Raw genomic sequence first — 25,840 nt, forward strand, 5'->3', positions numbered from 1 at the left:
AATACATTAGTATAGTAGATATAGCTACAACTCAAAGTTTAACCAATCAATCAGCTCAGTGTGGACCAAAGCCGAAAACTGGGTAAAATTCTAATAAGTTAGGACAAATTTTGGAAGTGAACCCACAGATTTTGATAAGATTTGTTTGTGTAATTATGATATTCACTTTTGTTAACATTGTTTAGCTCTATCCCATCATGTCTGATTTAATGCAGAGCTTTAAGCTGCGCTTAACATTTGTGGTCAGCGTTGAGGTATGCCACGTTGCGTTGAGGTATAACATGGCTCCACTGAACATAGCTGGTAGGTAGGTAGGTAATAAAGTATACCTACCTACCTACCTACCTGTTATACTTTCAGGTGCTATTCACACCCACCTGCTCTCTGTGGAGTTTCAGTCTCTCCCTCTGATCCAAATGTCTGTCATCATCAGCCTGGTGAGATCCTATTTGGTCAGGCTCGCTCACCTCCCTTATCTGCGTGTCTGTCTCTCCCCTCTCTCTCCCTCTTTCTCTCGCTGGCTGTCACTCCTATGGAGGATGTGATGAAAATGGCTGTTTAATCATGCAGAGAGGTCAACCAATCAAAGGGCCTGGACCGAGTGATTTAAAGGCCTATTCAGAGCACAGCTGGAGGGAGAGGGAAAGGGAGGGCAACAGCCAGAGAGAGAGAGAGGGATTGGGGTTTCACTGCTGTATGCCGCAGGTCACCTCTCATCCACTTACCCTGCTCTCATCTCACTAATAATTGTCCCTGATAGATTGATGTATAGGTGCAGAGATGAGCAGGTAGAGGGCGGCCAGGCAAAGAGATGCGCTTGTTGGTGAGCCGACCTGCTTGTGATGATATACGCATACACACCAAACCGCGGCGTCGATCCACGTCTTTCTCCCACACACACACACACACACACACACACACACACACACACACACACACACACACACACACACACACACACACACACACACACACACACACACACACACACACACACACACACACACACACACACACACACACACACACACAGATATGCCGTCTGCAGACAGGGCAGTTCTCACCTGAATGTCAATGGGTGAGAATGACAGATGGTTGGGAGGAGCAGGGGAAGTAAAGGCAGACAGAAACACAGACTGTCTCCTGTTTTAAGCTCCTTTGACACACATACATCCTCTCAAAGTCCCTGGCATGAAGTTTATGAAGCACACATTATATGTGTGCTCAAACCATGTTCCGCCATTTCTTAACATATGTGTCATTGTTGCTCACATTACATTAAGCGAAGCAGAATTTTACAAGCATTTCTGTGGATTTAACATAGTAAGCTCATTTCAATGTCTTTAAAGCAGTTACAAAAATGTTTTGACACTTTGGATTCAACAAAGCAGAACGTGTTTTTATGTGGTCACTTTCTGAAAAGTTAATGCAACAAGTCCTATTTCTCTGGAACTATAAAGAAGAGTAGAAATCGCGGCTGATAGGGTCAGAAAGTTGATACCTGCTGTACTCTGGCTGCAGAAACTATTATATTAATTATTCAGTTGCCGTACTAGTGACCTCCATGTACCAGCATTTACCGGGTCTGAGCCCACAGACATCCCAGGTTATGAGCAGGTTCAAGAGCCAAGAACTAATAAGTCATGTGGACCTACAGACATCAGCAGCAGCAACAGATATCAGTTACTTTCTCACCATCATTTTATCTCAAATCAAATGTTTTACTGATAAAACCTCTAATGTTTCTGCCACAGTTTGTTCCTGTACGATTTCTGTAGGATGCACTCAAACATGACGTGATGGTCTCTCAGAGCCGAGGCAAAGCCAGATGTTGTGAAAAGATGTCTCTTGTTACTATATTAGAAAGGTGATTGATTGCTGTTTTGAATGTAGACTTTCAAATTCTTGCTCGACCAGAGCATCTTGTGTATTTTTTTCACCCCAGAATCACAAAGAAAGATTGAAGGGAATTTCTCTTGGTCCTGACAGGGGCATTGCCTGATCAACTTTATTGAGTCAACAGTATTGACTTTAGCTTCTGTTCAAGCGTCACCCTGACATGGCAATTTTCCACAAGGTTTCTGGGTGAAGCTGAATGTTTCAAAGGGATGTCTGTCACTCCTGCCTTGTATTTTCTGCCTGTCTGTCTTCGTTGTTGTCCTCTTCTTTCTTCAGTGTTTCTCGCAGCAAGCGGAGTGCTGGTTAACTCACATCAGCTCTACACTGTGACAAATCATACAAAGTTGATATTTGGCTGCTTCCAGCTCAGTTAAATTTACAACTGCTAAGTCAATTTTTGTTTTGGATTAATTTGGTGTGCCCTGCTGCATGACGTGTTCCTGCCGTGGCAGCTTTCACTCAGTTTGCAATTAGTATTGCAAAGCACCAAAAGAGAGCTGCAGTGACCCGGCTTTAAACAGTCAGGGCAGTTTGTTGGTGAAGAGGGATCAATGTAAAGATGTCGATCAGTGGGAGGTGACACTTTTTTAATCATTAGAAATTTCAGGGCTGGTTGAACAGTTTTTTAAGACAATACAACCTCACTTGTTCAAATGCAGATTCAGTGCATAAAAGTGTTAAACAATGTGACAATTTCCTAAAAACTAAGGTGGAATCATTGGTTGCTTTTTTGTCTGAAACCGTTTCAAATCCAAAGATATTTAAAATGACATAAAATGGACAGAAGCAGAACATTTTCATCTGTTTGGAAGCTTGAATCAGCACATTTACCTAAAACTGACTTCATTGATTAATCATCAAAATTGTTGGGGCCATTTTTCTGTCCGTTTGTCAGTCATTGTTGGGACTCAGTCATGATTCAGATATTGCGTTTCCTTTATCTCTTCTGTTGAATCCACTGAGGTCAAAGGAACTTTGTTACATGTCTGTATCACAGCTGCAGTGTTCAGCTGTAGAGATTTTATTACTTTGTGCTTTTGTTTCACAGCCAGTGAGTTAGTATTTGTGGAGTACCACTCCAGCAGATAGCTCACCTCTTGCTCTCTCTCTCTTTCTGCCTCTCTCCCCTTCTCTGTGACCTTGCGTTGGCGTGTGCTGATGAGCGCTGAGTGGATACACTCATAAGTGGTGTGTGTGCATGCTGGAGAAACCGTGGGAGCTCCATTTGTTGTGTAAATGCGAGCCGCTAATTGACTGCCGGGCACGCAGCCTCTCCTTCAGCGGCTGAACCCTGCCCTCCGCCGGGTCCTGGGGATCCTGCCAGGGGAATGTTTGCCCCCTCACACACACATCCACACACGCTCTCAACAGCCTCCCTTTCTCTCTTTTCCTTTGCTGGAGCAGGCCTGGCACCCGGCCAAAGTGAGGATGGGCACGGCACAGGCCTCTCTGTTCTCTGTCTGTCTCTGTGTGGAGCTCTCATTATGAAAATCTACACAGCATTTTCTCGTAATAATATGCTGTGCTTCTTGACAGACTTATTTGATACAATTTCTCATGTCATAAAACATAAAGAGGTCTCTTGTTTTGTACTGATTTCAAAATCAGGTCATGAGATAAAGTCACAAAAATAATGCCACAAGAAGATCAAGCAACCTCACAAAATTAAATAATAATATAAACCTCAATGTTCAGATTTCAGGCTTCACACACACACACACACACACACACACACACACACACACACACACACACACACACACACACACACACACACACACACACACACACACACACACACACACACACACACACACACACACACACACACACACACACACACACACACCTTCTCTCGTACGGTATCTGCTGAGGGACTTGGTGAATGTGGAGGAGTTGGAGATGTTGTAGGATGAGTTCTGTTTAGGCACCAGGGGTTCAGATCATTTGATTATGACCTGACTACTCATTGTTTCTATCTGTTTACCTATATTCACATCTTTAGACAAAATCAGTGCTCAGCAAATACTTCTGGACTGGGCAGTTTCAAAGGATATGTTTACCTGAATGATTTGGGAGAAATGGTTGATTGTAAAGTTGTTACGGTCACCTAACATGAAGGTATTTGTTATTAATTTTACTCATCTGCAGCAACATGTGCAACTTCTGTCAGGATATCTTGGATAACACATTAGATGCTCGCTTGGTGGCCATGCACAGAGAAGCCTCCAGTTGAAACAGTCTGCAGGGCAGGTTCTTCAAATGGCTCAGTGTTGGTTGGTAACTGTGCTTTGTGTATTGGGGAGCTTGTTATGCAGGAAGCATGGAAATACAATCAAAATGACAGAACTTATTTGGGAAATTATGTGCACGTATGCACATGCACATGCAGGACAAGACCTTGTGTGCTGAGGTTTTCCCAGCCCAGTCCATTGTTCTGCAGAGGTAAACATCAAGGAGCACGGAGAGAGGAACAGACAAACAATAAACTGACACACTCTCCCGTAACTCTCTGTTTAGACTGCAAACACAAAGGAGCAAGTGTGCATATTGTGTGTGTGTGTGTGTGTGTGTGTGTGTGTGTGTGTGTGTGTGTGTGTGTGTGTGTGTGTGTGTGTGTGTGTGTGTGTGTGTGTGTGTGTGTGTGTGTGTGTACAGTGAACCACAGCCCTGAGAAAGAGAAAGAAAGGCGAGTTGCAGTGCAAAGCCTGGTGTGTAAAAAATAACAACATCATGTCATTCAGCCTCCTTTGGTAGAAAGCAGACAAGGATCAACTTCACTTCACAAGTCACTTTTTTTTTTTTATTTTTTTTTTTTTTTTAATCTCTGGCAGTTTAGAGATTCTGAAAACCAGATTGGCTGCAATGACTGAATGAAGTCAGTGCAATAGGTATCCTCAGTCAGGTACAGCTTGTTTGATGTGATATTCACACTGTACTTTACAATATTTCTGTGAGAATGGTACTTGACTTTCAAAATTGGCCTGCACTTAAACGTAAAGGACTTTATTTTAGGCTTATTTATTTCGATGACTGCCAATGAGACACAAAGAGACAAAAGCAAGGATTTAACATCAAGCTCACCACTTATGCTCCAGAGACAACAACAATAGGATTAGCTGGCACGCTAAACAACTAAGGCTGAGGCCAAACCTCTTAGTCTGTCAAAAGGTCTTTTTTTATGTATGTTAATATGGTCACCTGTTATTTCATTATAAGAAATTGCCTTTGCATGAGCTTCTTTTCAGAATGCAGTAGAAATATATTCACATGTATGTAGACGAATTATGAAACCATTTTTTTCTAGAAATGACTGACAGTTACGATAAATTGAACTCAAATACATATTTCAATATCTGCATTTTAAAGGGAAACTCTAAAGTGGCGCCGAGGCTGTGATGAGTGTCTCCTGTATTGTTTTCGTTTACATTTCACTGCAGGATGCACCCAGCCAGTGGAGCCGTTAAACCCCAAAGTTGCCGAGCAAGTTTGAGCCACTACAGTTGCAGCAGGAGAACGAGAATATCTAGCTCCCACAAGTTGGAGCAAAAACAGAGAGGCAGGCAGGAAAATGATTTCACTGTCTAGGAAGCTGCTCACCATTAAAAGCAAACGTACTTCCTGTTTTGATTCTCACTGTAAAATGGCGTGTAAAGTAGAGCGAGGAAATGAGAAGTGGAAGAAAAACTGAAAGATACACAAAAACTCCGAGCTGCGGGAGAAAGTAACACCTGACAGAGCAAATTGCTCTTCCCCCCTCCGAGCTATACCAGCAGTATTGCAGCCAGACAGGCAGCGTTAAATCTGAGTCAGCAAGAGCTGAACTGGGGCCCTAGCCTATAGCTCCAGGGCTGTTATATAACACACATACACACACAGACTCACACAGGCAAAGTGTCAGACCTGTCGCCCTATTCTCCTCAGCCCTGCAGCTCCAGTCCTAACTATAGCTGTTCAGCCAACCACTCTTAATTAGTAGCTGCTGCTGCTGCCTGCCCTGCCCCGGCGCCACTGTGGTGAAGCCCCAGCCCCACGTCTGTGTGCGTGTGTGGTGGGTTTCAGTATGTGTTTACGCTGCACATCAGCTGCTGTGTTGCCTTTGTGCCCTCTTTGCAGTGCATGCCTTTTCTGGGATATTACAGGTGGAACAGGAAAAGCTGCTTAAAGACATTGTGGTTTTGTGCGTTGTACTCATGCACCACATGCTATGTCTCTTAAGTCTCTCTTTAAATTCTCCATCTATCTCGTGTTGGTGCTCAAGAGAGTTGCTGCTTTAAAGCTGCCATCACAGAGGAAAACTAAAGTGCATTCTTAGTGCCACTTCTCGAAGATCACGTTGAGTAAATGCAGGAGAGTAGCCACGTTAGAGCCTAAAGAGACTCGAAGACTGTCAGGGAAATCAATTTTTTACCTATTTCCGATGTTCTGGGAGTGAAGTTGTAGCAAGTGTTGACTTCACAGCTTCAGAGATGCGTTCAGACTCATGTTTCGCTGTTGTTCTTGTTGAGGTTTATGTCTGTCAAGAGAACCGAGCGTGTGCATAGTTGTGTTTATGTAGTGCTCAAACACTGGCTGTACTTCAGGGACCACAGGAGACAAAGATAGTCGGACACACAATAGTCTCTGCAGCTCCCTGCCCATGTTCCAACTCTATACATCTTCACCCTCGCTGCTCCTCATCGTGTCCTGTCATGTTCGCGGTATGAAGCGCCAACGAGGGTCTCGTCCAAGCTGTGAATCAGGCTGACACATTTCTCCCAGAGGACCCACCCCAGTACAAACACACCGCTGGAACAACTCTGCCAGCCGTCCACCACAGCCACTGGCCCTGCTAATCAAGACCATATTACAAAGAAGGAGAGAAAACTTAGCTCAGCGCAGGAAGCACACACAGCTGGAAAACAGACAGTGGGTAAAGTTTAACTAGTCCCACGTGCTCGCTTTCCTCGCACATATATTCGTATCTGTTCCTGGAAAAAAAATCGCAAGCCGCAGCTCGGCAACACAGTGACCCACATTAGAGGCGTTTGTAGCCCCTTTAGCTCTGAGGCTGGATCTGGGCCACACAGAGTCACGCTTGCTGGATGAAGCACCTCAAGCATCGTCAGCCATCGACATCCATTCACACACAGCTTCAATGGTCCATACATTGACGGATGACTTACAAATCCATTGTTAAGTGAGAGATTTGGTTGCATGCTCAGTCGGCAGCTTGTAAACTAAATGCTCACAGTATGCCTGCGCAGTGGAGGCCTTCCAGGAATGATAACAGCTTTAAGAGGGTTTTGGTGGTGGTCAAAGCGGTTGTGGTCATTTTACATAATCTGTCAATCTTCTACTTTAAGTTTTTTATTTTATTAATTTTTTTATCCATCCTTTCTCAGTGAATCAGCTTACAGAGAAGCATCATGTCCAAGTGTGCCAGTTAAGCTCCATATGCAGCGGCACAATATCCCTTCTTTAGAGGCAGACTGATGCGTGTGACTATCCAAAAATGAGATTGAAATAAAGACTGCTGGTCTGAGCCTTAAACTGTGAAACAGTTTACTGACCAGTCGTCTCGACAATACAGCCCCTGAAGTCCTACATTTCCTCCTTCCTTTCTGTCTTTACAGGAATTAATGACCTCCATGAAGACAGTATATTTTGGTTTGTGTTTGCACTGCGTTCTGCTTGGGTTTACAGTCAGGGAAAAGGAATCATGTTTTTTCCCCTCAGGAGCAAGTTGACTGCATTTCGACCCAAGATTTTCATTTGCATTTAAGATGCTAATGTAGCCTTTTGGGTGAGCAGAAATGGGTCGAGTGTGCCGGTGCTTTGTTTTGTCCCGGTTATTCATTAGGCTTTAATAATTGCTGCCTTGCGCTTCATACAAACACAGCCAGGGGAAATGGATTCACTTCATTCTCTCTTTGGAAAGGTCAGGGCATACAGCGAGACACCTCTCCAACACACAAATTCACAGTTCATGTGTCACTTCTCTCAGAAAATGTGATTTCTCTTGGACGATTGAGCTGTAAACCCACTGTGTGTGTGTGTAAAAAAGACAATTGTTGAAATTCAAATGAAGCATGCAGGTTGAGACCTGGAATATTATTATTTTTTTTATTTTTTTATTTCACTTTATTAATCCCCGAGGGGAAATTTTTCCTCAGGAGAGAAGCCGGGATCTTCTGAGGATGTCTTTCTGATTTGGCCATTGTGGGCAGAGGTCGCGAGCACCGCTCTGGTGGCAGCTTCTTGTCGTTGTGCGAGCGCTGACCTTTCCCCCTTGTGAAATCACATGAGTTTTAACAAGCTACAATAGATCATACAAGCCATCCTTCAACACATCAAGGGAAGGGTCGGCCGACCTGCGGAGGAAAGTGGATTGCAGTGTGGCGGTGGAGAGCAGCTTAGTGCTGAATCCCATTATCAAACAGCGCTTGTCAAATAATAGGTCAAAGCCCACTTGTACCTCAGACATATTAAGTTGTGGTTTAATTCCAGAGCTTTGTGGAACTGATTCTGCCTTTTGCAAAATGACTCTGTAGAGAACAAACTGTTTTGTCATTGTCCTTTCAGACAGTGGATCGAAATGATAGCTTGTTGTATTGATGAAGACAATACACAAATAAAGCTAGCAAGCCTGCAAGAAATATAGCTTTTACTTTACTTGATTTTGGGACCACAGTTAATATTAGTATTACTTATTTTCCTGTAATGTTGTAATGACATTAACATGCCATCGAAGGTACTTCAATATTGCTACTATCCTTTACCATCGTAAACCGCAAAAACTAAAAGCCCCCGTGTTTGTGCGCCATGCTGTTTGGCACCTACAGTGGTGTGAAAAAGTGTTTGCCCCCTTCCTGATTTCTTATTTTTTGTGCACGTTTGTCACACTTAAATGTTTCAGATCATCAAACAAATTTAAATATTAGTGAAAGATAACAAGTAAACACAAAATGCAGTTTTTAAATGAAGGTTTTTATTATTAAGGGAGAAAAAAAATCCAAACCCACATGGCCCTGTGTGAAAAAGTGTTTGCCCCCCTCCTGTTAAAACATAACTGTGGTTTATCACACCTGAGTTCAATTTCTCTAGCCACACCCAGGCCTGATTACTGCCACACCTGTTCTCAATCAAGAAATCACTTAAATAGGACCTGCCTGACAAAGTGAAGTAGACCAAAAGATCCTCAACAGCTAGACATCATGCCGAGATCCAAAGAAATTCAGGAACAAATAGAAAGAAAGTAATTGAGATCTATCAGTCTGGAAAAGGTTCTAAAGCCATTTCTAAAGCTTTGGGACTCCAGCGAACCACAGTGAGAGCCATTATCCACAAATGGAGAAAACATGGAACAGTGGTGAACCTTCCCAAGAGCGCAGCGACAACTCATCCGAGAGGTCACAAAAGACATCCAAAGAACTGCAGGCCCCACTTGCCTCAGTTAAGGTCAGTGTTCATGACTCCACCATAAGAAAGAGACTGGGCAAAAATGGCTGCATGGCAGAGTTCCAAGATGAAAACCACTGCTGAGCAAAAAGAACATTAAGGCTCGTCTCATTTTTGCCAGAAAACATCTTGATGATCCCCAAGACTTTTGGGAAAATACTCTGTGGACTGACGAGACAAAAGTTGAACTTTTTGGAAGGTGTGTGTCCCATTACATCTGGCGTAAAAGTAACACCGCATTTCAGAAAATGAACATCACACCAACAGTAAAATATGGTGGTGGTAGTGTGATGGTCTGGGGCTGTTTTGCTGCTTCAGGACCTGGAAGACTTGCTGTGATAAATGGAACCATGAATTCTACCGTCTACCAACAAATCCTGAAGGAGAATGTCCGGCCATCTGTTCGTGACCTCAAGCTGAAGCCAACTTGGGTTCTGCAGCAGGACAATGATCCAAAACACACCAGCAAGTCCACCTCTGAATGGATGAAGAAAAACAAAATGAAGACTTTGGAGTGGCCTAGTCAAAGTCCTGACCTGAATTCTATTGAGATGCTGTGGCATGACCTTAAAAAGGCGGTTGGTGCTGGAAAACCCTCCAATGTGGCTGAATTACAACAACTCTGCAAAGATGAGTCGGCCAAAATTCCTCCACAGCTGCAAAAGACTCATTGCAAGTTATCGCAAACGCTTGATTGCAGTTGTTGCTGCTAAGGGTGGCCCAACCAGTTATTAGGTTTAGGGGGCAAACACTTTTTCACACAGGGCCATGTGGGTTTGGATTTTTTTTTCTCCCTTAATAATAAAAACCTTCATTTAAAAACTGCATTTTGTGTTTACTTGTGTTATCTTTGACTACTATTTAAATTTGTTTGATAATCTGAAACATTTAAGTGTGACAGACATGCAAAAAAAATTGGAAATCAGGAAGGGGGCAAACACTTTTTCACACCACTGTATATTTTCCAGCTCAGCATACATGCCAGCATTTCTTGCATGATTACCAACGCCATCTACCTCATTTTGAAGCGGAGCGACCTAGCTTGCATAAATACACAAACAATGTACGATAATGGCGATCAAATAACGCCCCTGCCATATTTTCAATCTGCTTTGAAAGTGGCGCTGAGTGGCTGAAATAAAGGAGGGCTTGGGGAGTTATGAGTGGCGGCAGGTCCCGGGGGGACCGTGGAACATGGCAGGTCATTTGCCTGGCCAGTATTGGTGTGATATATTTGTACATAGCAGTGAGATGCCGGGCTGAGAATGCAGTGGAGAGGTGGAGAGGTGGAGGGAGCGAGGTACTTAGTCAGCAGGCTGGGTTGAAATACAAACAGAGGGGCGTCTTAATCAGACTGCGGCAAATAACATTTAAACACATTTAAAGCAACAGGGAGCAGAGGATTTCTTATCTTCCTGTGATTGTGCCCTCCCCCCCAATGAGGCTATGTCTGTCGTGCATAGTAATATTCTGACCTGAGACTGAAATTGCCAGTTGGGTACACTCAGCGTGGGGCCCAGAACAGAAGTTGTATTTTGAATTCTGTCGTCTGAAAGTTGGCGAGAGTATACGGAGAAGTGCATGTGAGCAGCTTCAGGCCTGTGGCATCCCGTCCTACAAGTTATAGTTGCGTCTCAGACTGTTCACATCTACCCCAGTGGTGTGTATATCTAGTCCCTCTTCTCTCCTGTCTTCTTCCCTCTCCTTGCCTCTTTGTCTCTGGCATTCCTCTCACTCATCGCTCTTCCTCTCATCTTCCCCCGCTCCCACCAGTCTTTCCTTATCTCTCTTCCTCTATGCTCACATTTCTGCCTTTCCAACACGTCTCCCTCTGTGTTTTTTTTTCTCTCCATGTCTGTTCTCATCCTCCTCCACGCTCTCCTCCTTCCCAAAGCACCACCTCGCCCTGGGCTCTGTTGCCGCAATGATACCGACAAGCTCTTTGGACACAGTTTTGGCTTTTTGTCTCTCATCCGCCTCCTGTCACTTACTGCATTTAGACACGGGAATGACTAATGTAAACACAGTGGGACACAAAGACCGTCGGGCACCCACAGAATACGTGCTCACGCCCAGTTTACACTAGCGCCAGCATTATTAATTGTGCTGTCTGCCAAGTTGAACAGTTGACAGTCTCTGTAATATGACCTAATAAACGTGTGCTCGGCCGCTGTGTGTTTTGTCTTGTGTTGATCCTCCCCGCTTCCTTCCCTCGTCTGCCTTGTGACTGACTCACAATGGCTGATGTTACTCGTCCTTCTGGACTGACCAGTCGGCCCGGCCCTTCCGCTTGGGATGGCTCCAAGAACAGCAAAGCGTCTCTCACACTGTTCTGATCATAAAATGGGCATGTTGGAGTGAGGACTGGAATTTTAGTGTAATGCTCCAAGTCTGGAGTATTATTTCAATAAATGTGTCTCCTTGTTAAGCAAAGATAATTAATTTTTTCATTCGATGTTAACATGATTAATTAAAACCGGTGAAGAAAAGCTTGTGAAAATTTACACCTAAGCTTCACAGATGAGGTTAAATTCTAACTATAACAGAAGTTGTTTATGGTGGTGATGCTGCTCACAGTTTAAAAAAAAACATCGTCTCCAGAGCTGCAGGCTGTGATGCGTGGTAAGAAATGGAGAAGTGACATCTGCGGAGCCTGACTGTGTGACCTTAATGTACTTCTGTAATAGTTATGAGAAAGGTTTTATTTGAAAGAGACGTTGTTTTTGTATCTGTATTACAATAGATGTACCAAACAGATTTTCAGCACTTACAAAATGATTCCGAGCTGCTCTTATTTAAAGCTCATGCAGAGATAAATGGCAGACTATTGAAACACTTGATTAGAAATGTGGTATCCTTGTGAAAGTTGTAGAGTGGAGTATTGTTTTGGAGTACCTAGTCGGGAGTTGAAGTGGTGTTGGATGTAGTTATGCGACAGGCACTCAGTTGCCCACAAGCAGAGTAGAAAAAAAAAAGTTTCTTTTAGCTACACATGCACAGACAGACTTCTCTCCTCTTATCTCCCTCAATTCCTCCTGGTTCCGCCTCGCTGACTATCTGAAAAGGTATCGTCTCCTTCTCTCGTCTCACTCCACTATCTCTGCTTTTTCATCTACACCTCTTTCTCTCGTGTGTCTCCTCTTTCTCTTGATTATAACACCCTTTTTTCACTCAACCTCTCTTGTCTCTCTTAGATTTTTTTCATTCTCTTCTCAAGCCCACAATTTCATCCAGATTTTGTTTTCTTTTTGAGAAGATTTGTCATTAGACGTCATTAAATTTACACATTTGGTCTATTGTCTACTTAAAGATGGGAGAGAAGTGTCATTGCTGTACATGTTGTAGTTTCAAAATGTTTCTGAATGACTTTTTAGAGACAGACACCCACATGTTCATACACAAGTCTTCGTCTCTTGTCTCTGACGCCTCCTCTGTAGTGAAGCGGCGATGCATGCAGCGCTGTGTGTTGCGCTTCACCAGGAATGCAGTATGTGCTGACGATCCGGGACAAAACAGCAAATCGCCTGAGCTCCAAAGCCCCTATTCAAACACAGTCTGTCTGCTGGCTGGAATAAAAGAGGGCTCCGGAGCTAAAAATGGTCGGGATAGATGCGCCTCCTTTGTTTCAGCTCCATACCAGCTCGGCGGAAGATAATTGGCGCTGGCCTCACATGACTCAAATGTAACGGTGCCAAACAAAATGAATGGTCCTGTCCCACTGAGTTCCTGGACATGACACTGTCTTTGTTTAGTGTTCATGCTGGCGTGTATCTTCCTGTGTTGTGATGAGTTTGACCATGTGGGTCAGTGTGTTTCTGGCCGGCCCGTGTATCTTGATGTACATGCTAAAAGTGTATGCTACTCCTTTTCTTTGGATTAAAAGAATAAACCACAATAAGTCAAAGACATTTTTTGATAATGCAATAATAAACAATAACTTACATTAGTAATAACCTGCATGTTTACATGTTGGAAATCTACTGTCTTTGCCATTTAGTATCCACCACATATGACATTGATTGTCACATTTTTTTTTTTTTTTTTTGGCAGTTTTCCTGTTGAGGAATTGAACCCTCATCCCTCTGTGCTCAGACATCTGCATTAACCCTGTTGAATCATGACCCATCTGAGGATAGAAATAGGCTAAACCCCATGTGACACAAGCCACACGCCTGTCTTAAAGCCACGCGGTCATAGCCAATGATATGGTTACTAATACGACTCAACAGCATATATCCGGAAACTGTATGGCCTTAATGGACAAAGATGGATAAATGATGCTGTCCGAGTCAATAGAGAAGCAGCCCAGATGCACTGTGTGTGCTTGTTTGTGTCTGCTGGTGTATATATGAGGGTTTAGCTTGTCATTAAAACAAAGCAGGACATCTATTGGTATAAACTTGTGCTGGATGATGTAATGATTCAGACTGAAGGGAAGAGTCGAGCAGATGCTCAGTATGTCTGTATGTCTGCTCCAATAAACATATGAACTGCAGACCATATTGCATGTGATGGGGAACCAGAAAAATTCACAGCTTTATGAGCTAGATTAAGTCCTGGACTTGTGTCAAGTCTTTGAAGTGCTCAGGTCATGCGTCAGTTTCTCTATGATGTCATCTCGATAAGAAAGATCAAAAAGAGATTCTGATAACTTTATCTGTTGACGCACATTTTGTTGCATTCCTCCTGTCATCACAAAAGCCGGTGATGACAGTGATATGACAAGGCCGAGAGAGGGTGTGGATTCAAATAATCAACTGGAAACAGCCAAATTACAATGTGAAAATCCATACTTCCTTTTTGTTCTTCAGATTCATTCTCAAGTTATTGACTTTATGGATTTCAATTGACCAGTTGTTTGAAAAATGTTCTCATTAACTGCCTCTTGGTTTGTAACTGATAAATCAGTCATCTAGTATGACAGTGTTGGTCGTGTACATAAGGTCACTCTGGAAACAGTTAGTCCAAAAATGGGAGGCTACCTTTATGGCACCATTAAAACAAAAGGAGACGGTGATTATTTGTAATGCCTTTCTCCTTGAAGCGACTCCTGTTCCACCCAGTACCACTATCTCCAGCACTGTCCTCCGATCAGTAGAGAGAAGATTTATAATGGTATGCATGTTTTTACAACAATCAACACTCCTTGCCAAGTTTTTTACAAAGCAGCGCAGCACACTCCAGCACCCTGAGTGTCAAAGGTCAGCCTCGCTCATAAATGAAAGGTGTGAGGCAGAGAAAGTAGAAGGAGGGAGTTGCAGTGGAAGACAGCGGTGTTTGGTAATAAGTTGTTTCGGGCAGAGTAGGCTGCATTCCATTATGGTGAACTCAGCAGGGAGAATATAAGCAGCGCCGTGGAGGAATGCACACGGTTTGTTTTAACTGAAAGAGCTGAGAACACGGTCTCTCCAGTCTACAACCAATTGCACTTAAAAGTTTTAATCCTGAGCATAATGCATAAATTTGGTCATTTGAAATTCATCAATTATCACAGTTAAGCTCCACTTTACCTCGTCCGCTGACTGAACCAGTCGTCACCCGTGGTTTCATTACATCAACACCTGTGCAACCGACTTGGAAAGCAAAAACCACAATGTTCACAATGCAAGTAGAGAATTTATATTAAAGGACTTGTGTTGTTTTTGATCAAAGAACAGGATTCATCAAGCTTCAGGAGTTTTTGTCTGGGCTTTACTCCCCTCGCCTGACTCTGTGGCTAATGTGGTTGAACTTCTGTCCAAATTTCAATGGCAGAGATCTTTGTCGGTTGTCATTTATAAAGTATAGCCAATAAGCCTTTGCAGTTGAATCAAGTGCCAATGAGAAACACAGAGTGCTCCCAGGGGTCTAGCGGCTGCAGATGATTTAAAACCAGTTAAACCACTGCAGTGAACAACAATAAGTCGCCTTTGTTTTCTAGCAACAGTTTTGCACAATATATGTTAGTTATAAGCAGGATCACTCTGGTGTCTGTAGAAAGCGTGGATGTCTGAGCTTTGAGTTAGATCACGTTGTAAGGCAGGTGAACATGGATGTTGTAATGCTTCATCCACTGTATTAAGATAACAATGTTGAGCTGCAGCATGCCTTAAACCTGAGACAATGTGCCACTGTTGCCACGTGTGGTAATTAAAATGTAGTATTACCAGATCAAGTCCAGCTGAAGTGCCCAAACTCCTGAGTGTATTGAGTGGAATGAGGGTGTGTTTTGTGGACAATGAATCCAATTTAAGCAAAATAATTTCAGTTATATTGTTTTCCTTTGATTCTGGGATGACAAGGAAACAATCTGATCAGTAAAAGTTATTTAAAAAAACATAAATATACTAAATAAGCTAAAATGTGTTTTAGTTCTTAAGTATACTGTATTTTTTTATTCTTAAATATAGAATTTCATCCAGCCAAGCAAGACATGGCATATACGGTGTACCTCTATCCTGAAGGTGAATTAACAAGTTACAGTTGCATGTCATCACCTGCTTGGATCATTTCTCTTTACTGTTGTTCTCTTAAAGCCCTGTCAAACAGAAGCAGCATTAGCTTCATGCCTCACACAATAGCACAGGCTCAGTGGGAGATTGCCTTTGAGAAGCTGGTGGTGAAATGCTGAACTGTAGCTGCACTGTTACGTAGCGACTCCTACTAGGCACACTCTGGTCTTGACCTACATATGGCCTACCTCTCCCACCTTCGAGCGCTCACACACACACACACACACACACACACACACACACACACACACACACACACACACACACACACACACACACACACACACACACACACACACACACACACACACACACACACACACACACACACACACACACACACACACAGGATTTGTCGTGGAAAGAAAGACCCAGTCGCACAAACCCAGTCGAGAGATTAAGAGTAAACCACTAATCTGACGGTGCCGGCATCAGTGTGTTTGTGTGTCTGTGTGCTGTGTGCTTTTTGAAATGTGGGCAGGTTTTATGCGATGGCTATTTCAGCAGTGTTTCATTATGTCTCAGCAGCTGGAATGAAGACCATTGTTTAGTGAGGAATTTCACCCCTAAGAGAAGAAACGAAGAGGAGAAAATGAGCCTCTTTGCTCATGTTTTTGAATTTGGTGTTTGAGCAGTTCAGTATTTTAGTTGAGTTTCTGTGCTGCTGAGTGTAGAAAGTTGCAGAACATGACAGGAGATGCACAAAAATGATGAGAGCTGTCTGGCAAAACCAAGAGGAAGAAAAGGAGAGAGGTTGAGGGCGATTGGAGGGGGGTATTGGGGTAGCTATACAGAAGGAGACAAATACAGTCTGTCAGCTCTTCATGTGTTATTTTAATGACAAGAGCTGCATGCCTGGGAGACAGCCTGGGGTGCTGAACCCTATGTTCACCAGCCAAATCAGACACAATGTTCATAAACCGTTCACAGCGCTGAGATGGTGGCGTTCAGCATCAAGCCATCTCAAACGGCTGCTTTACTCTTTCCTGTAGACAGACTGCTAGCTTTGTCGGTAGAGATTATATTTAAGGGATCAGGTGGGGGGGAAACACCTGTCACATAGATAAACTTACACACACATGCATGGTATGTATTTATTTGATGAGGTGATGAATTCCATGTCGAGGTCTGTCCACTGCACACACCCTTTGCATTCCAGTTTGGAGTTGACTTGATGTCAGAGGTCAGAATTAGAGATTACAAAAGCTGTTGTCACTGTTAAAAAAAACAGCTTCAGAAGTGGCATTTAAAAACACTTGGTGTGTCTGAATGAAGCTGTAAGGAACATTAGAATACATCTCATCCATATCTGAATGAAACAAACCAGCAATGTTTCAGTGCTCAATGTCTTAAAAGGACTAAATTAACAAATGCAGGCCGAGCAGGGACAACTGTGACCTTTGAGCTCAGAACACATGTAGGAACACAGGTAGGTAGGTAGGTATATACTTTATTAATCCCCGAGGGGAAATTTTTTCGCCACAGCAGCATACATACAGGAGCAATAATAGAAACAATAGAATAAAATAATAATAGAATAGAATAATATAATAGAAAAGCAATAAAATAAAAAATATAAATATAAAATATAAAATGCACAGTACATACAGTATATATACAGTACATTAAATATCTATATATATTATATACAACAAACCAATAAACACAGTCAACATATATATATATATACATACGGTACAGTATATATCTATATATATAATATACATATAATATACAAGCAACCAAGAAACACAGTCAACAGTGTTTTTGTACTGTGATGGATTTTGCCAGAGGTGAGTTATTGTAAAGTCTTATGGCAGTGGGCAGGAATGATCTCCTGTATCTGTCCTTGTGACAGCGGAGCTGGAGGAATCTGTTAGAGAAAGTGCTCCGCTGTCCCTGCAGCAGGTGGTTGAGAGGGTGGACAGGATTATCCAAGATGGACAATAGTTTGATCAGCGTCCTCCTCTCCACCACCTTTTCCAGACTATCTAGTTTGTAGCCGATGATGGAGCCGGCCTTCTTAACCAGCTTGTTAAGTTTGTTGGTGTCACCGGCTCCAATGCTGCTCCCCCAGCAGACCACAGCGAAGTACAAAGCACTGGCCACAACAGACTGGTAGAACATCTCCAGCATCATGCTGCACACATTGAAGGATCGAAGTTTCCTCAGAAAAAAGAGTCGACTCATCACCTTCTTGTAGACAGCATTGATGTTGGTCTTCCATTTCAGTCTGTTGTCGATGGACACACCCAGGTACTTGTACTCCTCCACCATGTCCACCTCCTCTCCCAGAACTCTCAGCGGTTGTGGAGCCGTCACCTTCCTCCTGAAGTCGACCACCATCTCTCTGGTCTTGGCCACGTTCAGGAGCAGGTGATTCCTACCAGCCCACTCCACAAAGTCCTCCACTACTGCCCTGTACTCATCCTCCCGTCCGTCCCTTATACATCCTACCACTGCAGAGTCATCAGAGAACTTCTGCAGATGGCAGGACTCTGAGTTGTACTGGAAGTCAGTGGTGTATAAGGTGAACAGGAAGGGAGACAGAACAGTTCCCTGAGGAGCTCCAGTACCACTGACCATCGTATCAGACAGCACACTGCCCAGACGGACAAACTGTGGTCTGCCTGTCAGGTAGTCATGACGTCCTACCACACACACGCACACACACACACAGCTTCTTACTTCTATAACAGTTTCCAAAGTAACGTATGTTGCCGTATAATCCCATTTACAACCGAAAACACAAGAGTTTGTGTGTGTGTATTGTTTATGTGTGTACGTGTGTGTGTTGTCGTTGCAGGGGATGGGGAGAGGAAGATATTTGTGTGATGTAGTGCCCACAGTCTGTCTACTGTCTCAGAGTGGCAGCTGTCTCACACACGCACGCACGCACGCACGCACGCACGCACACACACACACACACACACACACACACACACACACACACACATCTGTTATCCACACGGCACACTGGATATCAGGGAACCAGTTGTCCTTGTACTTACTGCCACTCCAGACCTTGAACATGCGCGTCGATATTCTGGCAGTTTGTAACTTCGTCCTTCTGCACGCAACTGATTGAAGCCCAGAGAACAAACAGATGAGGACGATGAATATAAGGGATGACGAAAATGCTGTAGTGTAATGTTATTCGTGATTGTCTATTATTACGTGTTTTATAACTCTGTGGCTCACGATACTTGCTAAAAAAAAACAACCACATTTTACAATCTTCAAATTCCATTATTCCAGCTTGTAAAGCGGCTGCTGTAGAGAATTTATTCTTGGGTAACGTACTTGAGCGAAATTAATACAGAGCAGGACAAGGACAGCGGTTGGTGGCGGTGTTTCTACGCTGGAGCCTTTTCTTAACTCCTTCACGCCGATGTTAGCCATTAGACAGGTTTTAATCAGGTTTTTATCAGTCCAGCCTGGCCGATGGCTCAAATGCAGCTCAGCGAGGTGTTTATAAAGACACCCATACACAGAGACACACAACTTTTGCACTCTGGAACAAGGCATTTGTTTTGGCAGGCCACCTGCCACAGAGAGAGAGAAAGGGCACAGACACTTGTCCTCCTGAAACTGATTTATGTTGGCACTAAAACAGAACTCGTAAGGGCTTTTTATGCGCCCCAAGGCTTTCCAGTCAGCTTGTTCCCCCAGCCAAGGCAGGAAGGAAATGATACAAGATACGACAATATACAATACTGCTTTATTGTCCGACCTCTTGAAAATTGGTCTTACCTCCTGTGAAATCTGTCTTGGCTTTTATACAACGTAAGAACAGTTTTTTTTGGTACTTGAAAAGTTGTCGCTCATTTTTTCAGTGTTCTTTCCTCATCGCTAAATGCCTTTTTGTCATTTTGTAATGACACAAAAATTTATATTAGATCTTAGAATAAATCTTGTTCATACTGACCTCAAGGGCACTCTAGAAATACTCACCATATTCAGTTATTAATATTCTGCTGTCATCCAGCTGAAAAATAAGCCTTTTATAAACAAACTTCCATGTACAGTGACAGATGGGCATGGATATATTTTGTTGGTAGTCCAGTAATCCCCAGTAGAGGAGCCATTGATTTGCAGTGAGATATAAGTTTGTGGTGCGTTAAAAGCACTGTTTAAGCTTCAGCGTGGTTCAGATTGGTGTTCTGACCCCTCCTGTCCGTCTCAACCCCAGAGACAGCCACTGATTTGGACATATGTCCAACTGGTGGAATAACCTGGCTGCAACTAACTAGTGTGCAATATGCCTACCTGCAGCATGTTTATATGTGTGTGTGTGTGTGTGTGTGTGTGTGTGTGTGTTAGAGACAAACCTGAATGTGTTTAATTGAAGCCCCAAAATAGTTTCAAGAGCAACCCACATCCTCTTTTCTGTAAGAATTTAAGTCTGACTTCTTGTGTGTGTGTGTGTGTGTGTGTGTGTGTGTGTGTGTGTGTGTGTGTGTGTTTGTCTCTGAGGGAGTTGTCTGTTCAGGGATTGCCACCCGTTCCCCAGTCAATCCATCCGTCAGCCTGTCGGGGGATGGTAATCCATTCTTCCCGTATGCAGATAGTGACGGTGAGATTAGGCAGACCCTGGGAGAGGATTAAGGCTTCAGGGGCTTGGCTCCCCTTCTATCTTGCCTCCTCTCTAACCATCCAACCCCCTCTATCACCCACCCTCCCACCCCCACACCCCAGCCGCTCCCTGCCGCCTACTTGTGCTGTTCAATCCCATGCAGCCCCTCACCCATCTCCCTTTTCCTCCCCTGGGCAAGTATCCAATCTCTGGAGTGCGTTAGCTGCCGAGTGAAGAGGTGGAGGGCAGATTAACATAGAGACCCATTTAGTTTTTGCACATTTTATGTTTTGATGTGTGCATAGCATGTCGGGTAATTCTTTGTGCCTTTTGCATTTATTAAAAACATTTTTTTTTAATTTGATAGTCAGACAGGAGATAGGGAGGTGGGGGGTATGGATGTTGTGGTTCTAGACAGTATATGTGCCCACCCCCCTTTTTAATTTGTCTATGTGCATATGTATTATACTATAGATACCATCTGAGATCAAAGAGAAAGTGCAGTGGGCGTGTGTGTCGATGTGTGCCCAGTGTGTGTCTTTTAAACCTTATTGCTTTCAGTGACCTCCATGATTATGCCATGGTTGAGGTACCATAATTGACTTAGTGTGTGTATCGGTGTGCATGTGTGTCCTCAGAATTTGTATTCCTAGATTTCAGACCTTTTTTTCATCCCTTTCTATCGCTTCCTTTATCCTTAAACCCTCACTTCCAGCCACTCTCCTCTTCCTCCTGTCCCAGATGTGACCCACATGTTGTGATGCAAGGCAGAGGCCAGAGAATTTCTCTGAGTGCTTCTGTTCTTCCTTTCTCATCACCATCCCTCTCTCGCCACCTTCTCCTCCTCTTTCTCCCCTCCAGTGTCGAGTGCTGTAATTGATATGCCACTGGCAATAAATCAGCGCAGCTTTACGCTCTGAGCGGCGACCATTATTTGAACGGACAGGTTTAGCTGCTTTGGAGAAGAGGGCAAGCGAGGGAGTCATCCAGCTCGGCTCACAAGAGTCACCAACAGCTCACCACCTCACCAGACTCTGGAATTTCCTCGCTGCGGAAATCAAAACATGCCACCACCTTAAAATGAAATAAACAAAATAAAGTAAAGCAGTGGAAGGGCGTCGCCTTTCTGAGCTTCTCTCTCTCTCAGCTATGTGTCCTACCTCCCTTTAACGCCCTCGTTCTATCGTGCCCACAGGGATGCAGTACAGTCCTGTCAATTGATAGGATGTGCCGACATCAAATCCAATCACCTTGGCCCCTTACAGCCCGCTGTCTCTAATGCTTTCCCCTGATGTGATAACGGCCTCGACTGCCCATTCCCAAAGCCACAGCCATGCTCCAGCCCAAAATGATTGACATGTTTTCCTTGATGGTGCCAGATATGGCTCGCAACCTTCTCCCAGCGCTCTCCCCACCATTTCACTTTAGCTGTGGAGGAAATTGAAATTGAAGCGGGTTTGACGGGATAAAGGTGCAGAGACAAAATGGAGAAATTTTTGAAAAAAAGAGAAATGTTTGCAAGAAGCTGAGTGAATAACTATGTCTTCAACGGTTGGGCGTGTCTGCCGTGACTGGAGATGGAAACAGGAGGATTGAAGGTGAGGGAGCTGGGAGCGTATTTGTCAAGATATTATCGGTGCCATGCTTTTATTTAGGGTTGTCATGGTAGGAAACATTTGGTAGTCAACACTTCTAAAAATCCAAGATTCTCAATACCACAGCAAAAACAATTAATCAGTGAAATACATGTTTCAAGTTGAAGTCTTTTATTTGAAAAGAACATTCCAGTCACACGAGTAGGAGTAATGAAAAAACAGTTCTGTAATGTCAAACAAGTAAATCAATGTGCCAAAAACAAAAAAATTATCAGCTTGTTAATAGCGTTTCCGCAGTACTGAAGTGGCCATCTGCCTGAAATATGAAAACAAGAATACAGATGATTTAGCTTAGGTGTAATAAATAACAACAACAAAATATTAGCATCAAGAAAGTCTTCAAGTATTTAAACAAACAATATTGTGTTGTAAAGATCACTCAACTTGTAATGGTAGCATTTCCACTGTGGTGCTCAGTTAAACATGTTGATTCGAGCAAGCGGTCCACTTGCATGGTTCTAGTATTAACTTTAAGTCCAGCAGCGGTATATAACAGTTACATAAAAATAAACTACACACAATACAAAGAGCTGAACAGTAATGTCGTTAAGGCTCAATTAGCCTCTGTGAGCGTTGTCTGTGGAGCATTGATATGACATACGCAGCTCATTTAATTCTCAAATGACTAACATTTCAGAATGTGAATGTTGTGACTGACAACGTGTTGTTTATATTAAATCAACAACAGAAACTCTCATTTTCAAGTCTGTGCAGAGACACAAATGTCGGTCTTTGAGCTGCTTAGATAAAGTCGAAGCGTAAGCAAACTGGTTTTCTATAACTTATCCCTGATCATATCACTTAAACATGAAATATCTCCATGCACAAACTTTTTTTATTTTTTTTATTTCCTAGTACAAGTTGCAGCAGACCTGTTGCTCCACTTTCTTTGCCAGTACCGTTTCACCTGTTGTTGACCTCCGGTCCGTCGTTACCTTTGGTACCACAGGAAACAAGTACCAGCACATTTTCCGAATGATCGGTTCTGGTGACATCCATCCTGTTTAGTCGTCTGTAAGTCTTTAGGTTGATATAATGCAGTTGGATTACTCGACATTGTCTTTTGTGTTTAGAGTGTGTTTCTCGATGTCATTGTCTTATTGCCCAGATAGATGACAAGCAGCCACAGATCCCCAGATGTAATTTGTTGTGCGAATCACAGTCTCTTACATCATGCCGTGGCTGGACTAAATGAAGAGGAATTACTGCAGGTTCTCTCATTTTTTATCACGCTCTCTCATTTGCTCGCTTGCTCACTCTGCCTCATTGTGTCTTTGCCTCACATGGAAATGACAAAGGAAAATGAGGCAGCCGGCCTCTCTGCGTGCTGCTACGCTTTAAATTGACATCTGCTCTCATCGCACTGCGCGACTGTACCATTGAGCAAGAAATTCGTTTTTTTTATAGGCTGGCTCGTCACTTTATTGCGGCTGCTTATGTCGAAGAGGCCGCGATCCGCGTCGAGTCGTTTTAATCTCACAGAGTGGAGTGTGGATGTATCTGATAACTGCAGCTCAGGCCCTTCTGTCTGCAGCTTCCTTTCTGAGGTGCCTCGATCTGCAGGGCTCCCCCGGTGTTTGATTCAGGCGAAGGTATAGAGGCCTGATTAAAATGCAGCAGAAGTGCAGCCTTTTGTTTGGCTCCTGCTGCTCCTCTCTCTCTCTCTCTACATCTCTCTGTCCATTCACTGCATGCTTCTCTCTCTGTTTTACTTTCTTTTTCTTTCCTTCCTATACATTTGTCTTGTCCTGGCCTTATATTTGGAAAAAAAAAAAAAAAAAAAAAAATGGACACTACCTCTCCCTGAACCTGGCTAGCTTTATGTCATTTGAGCTATGGTTTGCTATTCCATGAACATCACCACGAATATTTAATCGTGTCTGCCGCTCTCTCTCTCTCTCTCTCTCTCTCTCTCTCTCTCTCTCTCTCTCTTTCTCTTCTCTCCCACACACTGTTAGCAGCACCAGTGTCTAAAATTGATGAGCAATTCAATGACTACTTTTACTGAGGTGTTTAATTCTTTTGGTTACTTGACAAAGGGGACTTTTTACACACACTTTACACCTGCCTTTCCTAAATATAGATACACAGAACAAATAGGTGTTGATACAAACTCACATTCTTCCCTGTGAGCTTGGCAATCAGATCACACTCCCTGACCTTTATGCTAAGTGATTGATGGACAGATGGCCTTGCTCCTGAGTGGCTCACCAGAAGGAGAACAGGAGGTGGAAACTGACACAATGAGAAATAGAAAGCAAAAAAAAAAACCTTCTCTCTCTGCCGTCCTTTTTGATTTTCATCTATTTCATATTTTTGTCTCTCTCATCCCCCGTTTCCAGCCAACATACCCTCCTCCTCATCTCTCTGTACTGTCTCTCATCTTTTCCGATTTCGTATGGTCATAAAACACCCTTCGCACAGACACTTTGATAGTCAAGGTGAAATTGAACCGTGGGGACCCTGGGAGAGTTGCCTCCTATTTTGCATAATCAGCATTTACAGGAGAACTAATGTCCGGTTATTGCGGGAACATGATTGGTCTGTCAAGTAGCAACATGCGCCTGGCACACCATGCTCCTCATCATCATCACATTGTCGTTGTAGGACACCATAAGGAGCATATGCTCTCCCTTTTGACTCCTCCTCTTCTCCTCCTCCTTGTCCTTTCCTTGTAAAATTTCCATCCCTATAAATGATCTCACTCCTTCCCTCTAACTCACCTCCTCTGCTGTCTGCAGGGGTACCAGCTGTGGAGTATCTTGTGGGCTTTGTGAAATATATTTTTGAAAAAGCTCATAAATGAAAGCAGACCGAAGTAAATGCGTGTCATTTTTCAGAATTAGCTGCTATGAGGTGACAATGACAGCAGTAAGGAAGGAAGCGGGGCCAGTCGCATTGAAATGTGGGCAGTGTTCCTCCAGATAATAGCACCGTGTGAAGGAAAGAAAGAGCATGATAGCTATGTTGGTGTTGGCATGTTGCCACAGGTACTGGTGACAAAACGATTAAATCATATACATGAGGCACAAGTTTGAAGATTTATCACTTAAGAAACAGCTAAAACATGTAATAACTACATACAAGTTTAATGGCGACAGTAATTTTATGACTCCTTCACAGTTTCAGGATAAACCATAGAATTTGTCCATCTTTAACATGGTATGTGTGGACTGGCCTTGCAGTACTTTTCTAGATGTGGTGTAGTTAAGTTTTTGTCGTAGTTTTTGCTGGAGTCTGCGCACGGACCCACTGAGGGGCAAGACAGTAGTCTGTTTCAAAAGAACAATGAGGCCACCGTTCATGAGGCACTACAACTGTCTGTCTGAAAACAGCTTTAGTGATATTGGGAGGTGACTGAACAGCAGAGGACAGACAGACTTCAAGTGTGCTCAATGTGATTGCTGTCTGGAGACCCTTCACAAACCTTCAGTGAACAAACAAACAAGAGTTGTGTGCTGAATACATCTCAGTCAAGAGTGTTCATATTTCTCTTTGTTTAGGTTATATCTGTCCTGATAAATACAGCACATATAATAATCTTAGCTCCCTGAGGGGAAGCAGAGTTTGGGGCCACCTGTTGCTGCTGCCACACGAGGCTGATGCCACTTTACAATTGCCAGAAGTGCCGCTTTAATTACAACAAGGGGTAACAGGATAGCGTGTTGATTCCGTTCAAACCACGACAGAAAAGCCTTCAAGCAAACCGGGCTATAAATTGCTTGCTGTCAATGTAGCTGTTCCCACTGGCACTTTTTCAAGAGCACAGCTCCTTCAGA

The 25,840-nt window shown here is 43.3% G+C and overlaps 1 protein-coding gene across 3 annotated transcripts in view; it reads left to right on the plus strand.

Annotated features, from left to right (window-relative positions):
* Window positions 1-25,840, plus strand: part of plxna1b (plexin A1b) — a 193,872-nt gene that overhangs the window by 10,715 nt on the left and 157,317 nt on the right. The gene's annotated exons all lie outside the window — the stretch shown is intronic.

This window comes from Brachyistius frenatus, unplaced genomic scaffold (genome assembly GCF_029030835.1).
Source record: "Brachyistius frenatus isolate BFR_SWC_R1_liver_20210118 unplaced genomic scaffold, ASM2903083v1 Contig_4, whole genome shotgun sequence".
Taxonomy (NCBI): domain Eukaryota; kingdom Metazoa; phylum Chordata; class Actinopteri; family Embiotocidae; genus Brachyistius; species Brachyistius frenatus.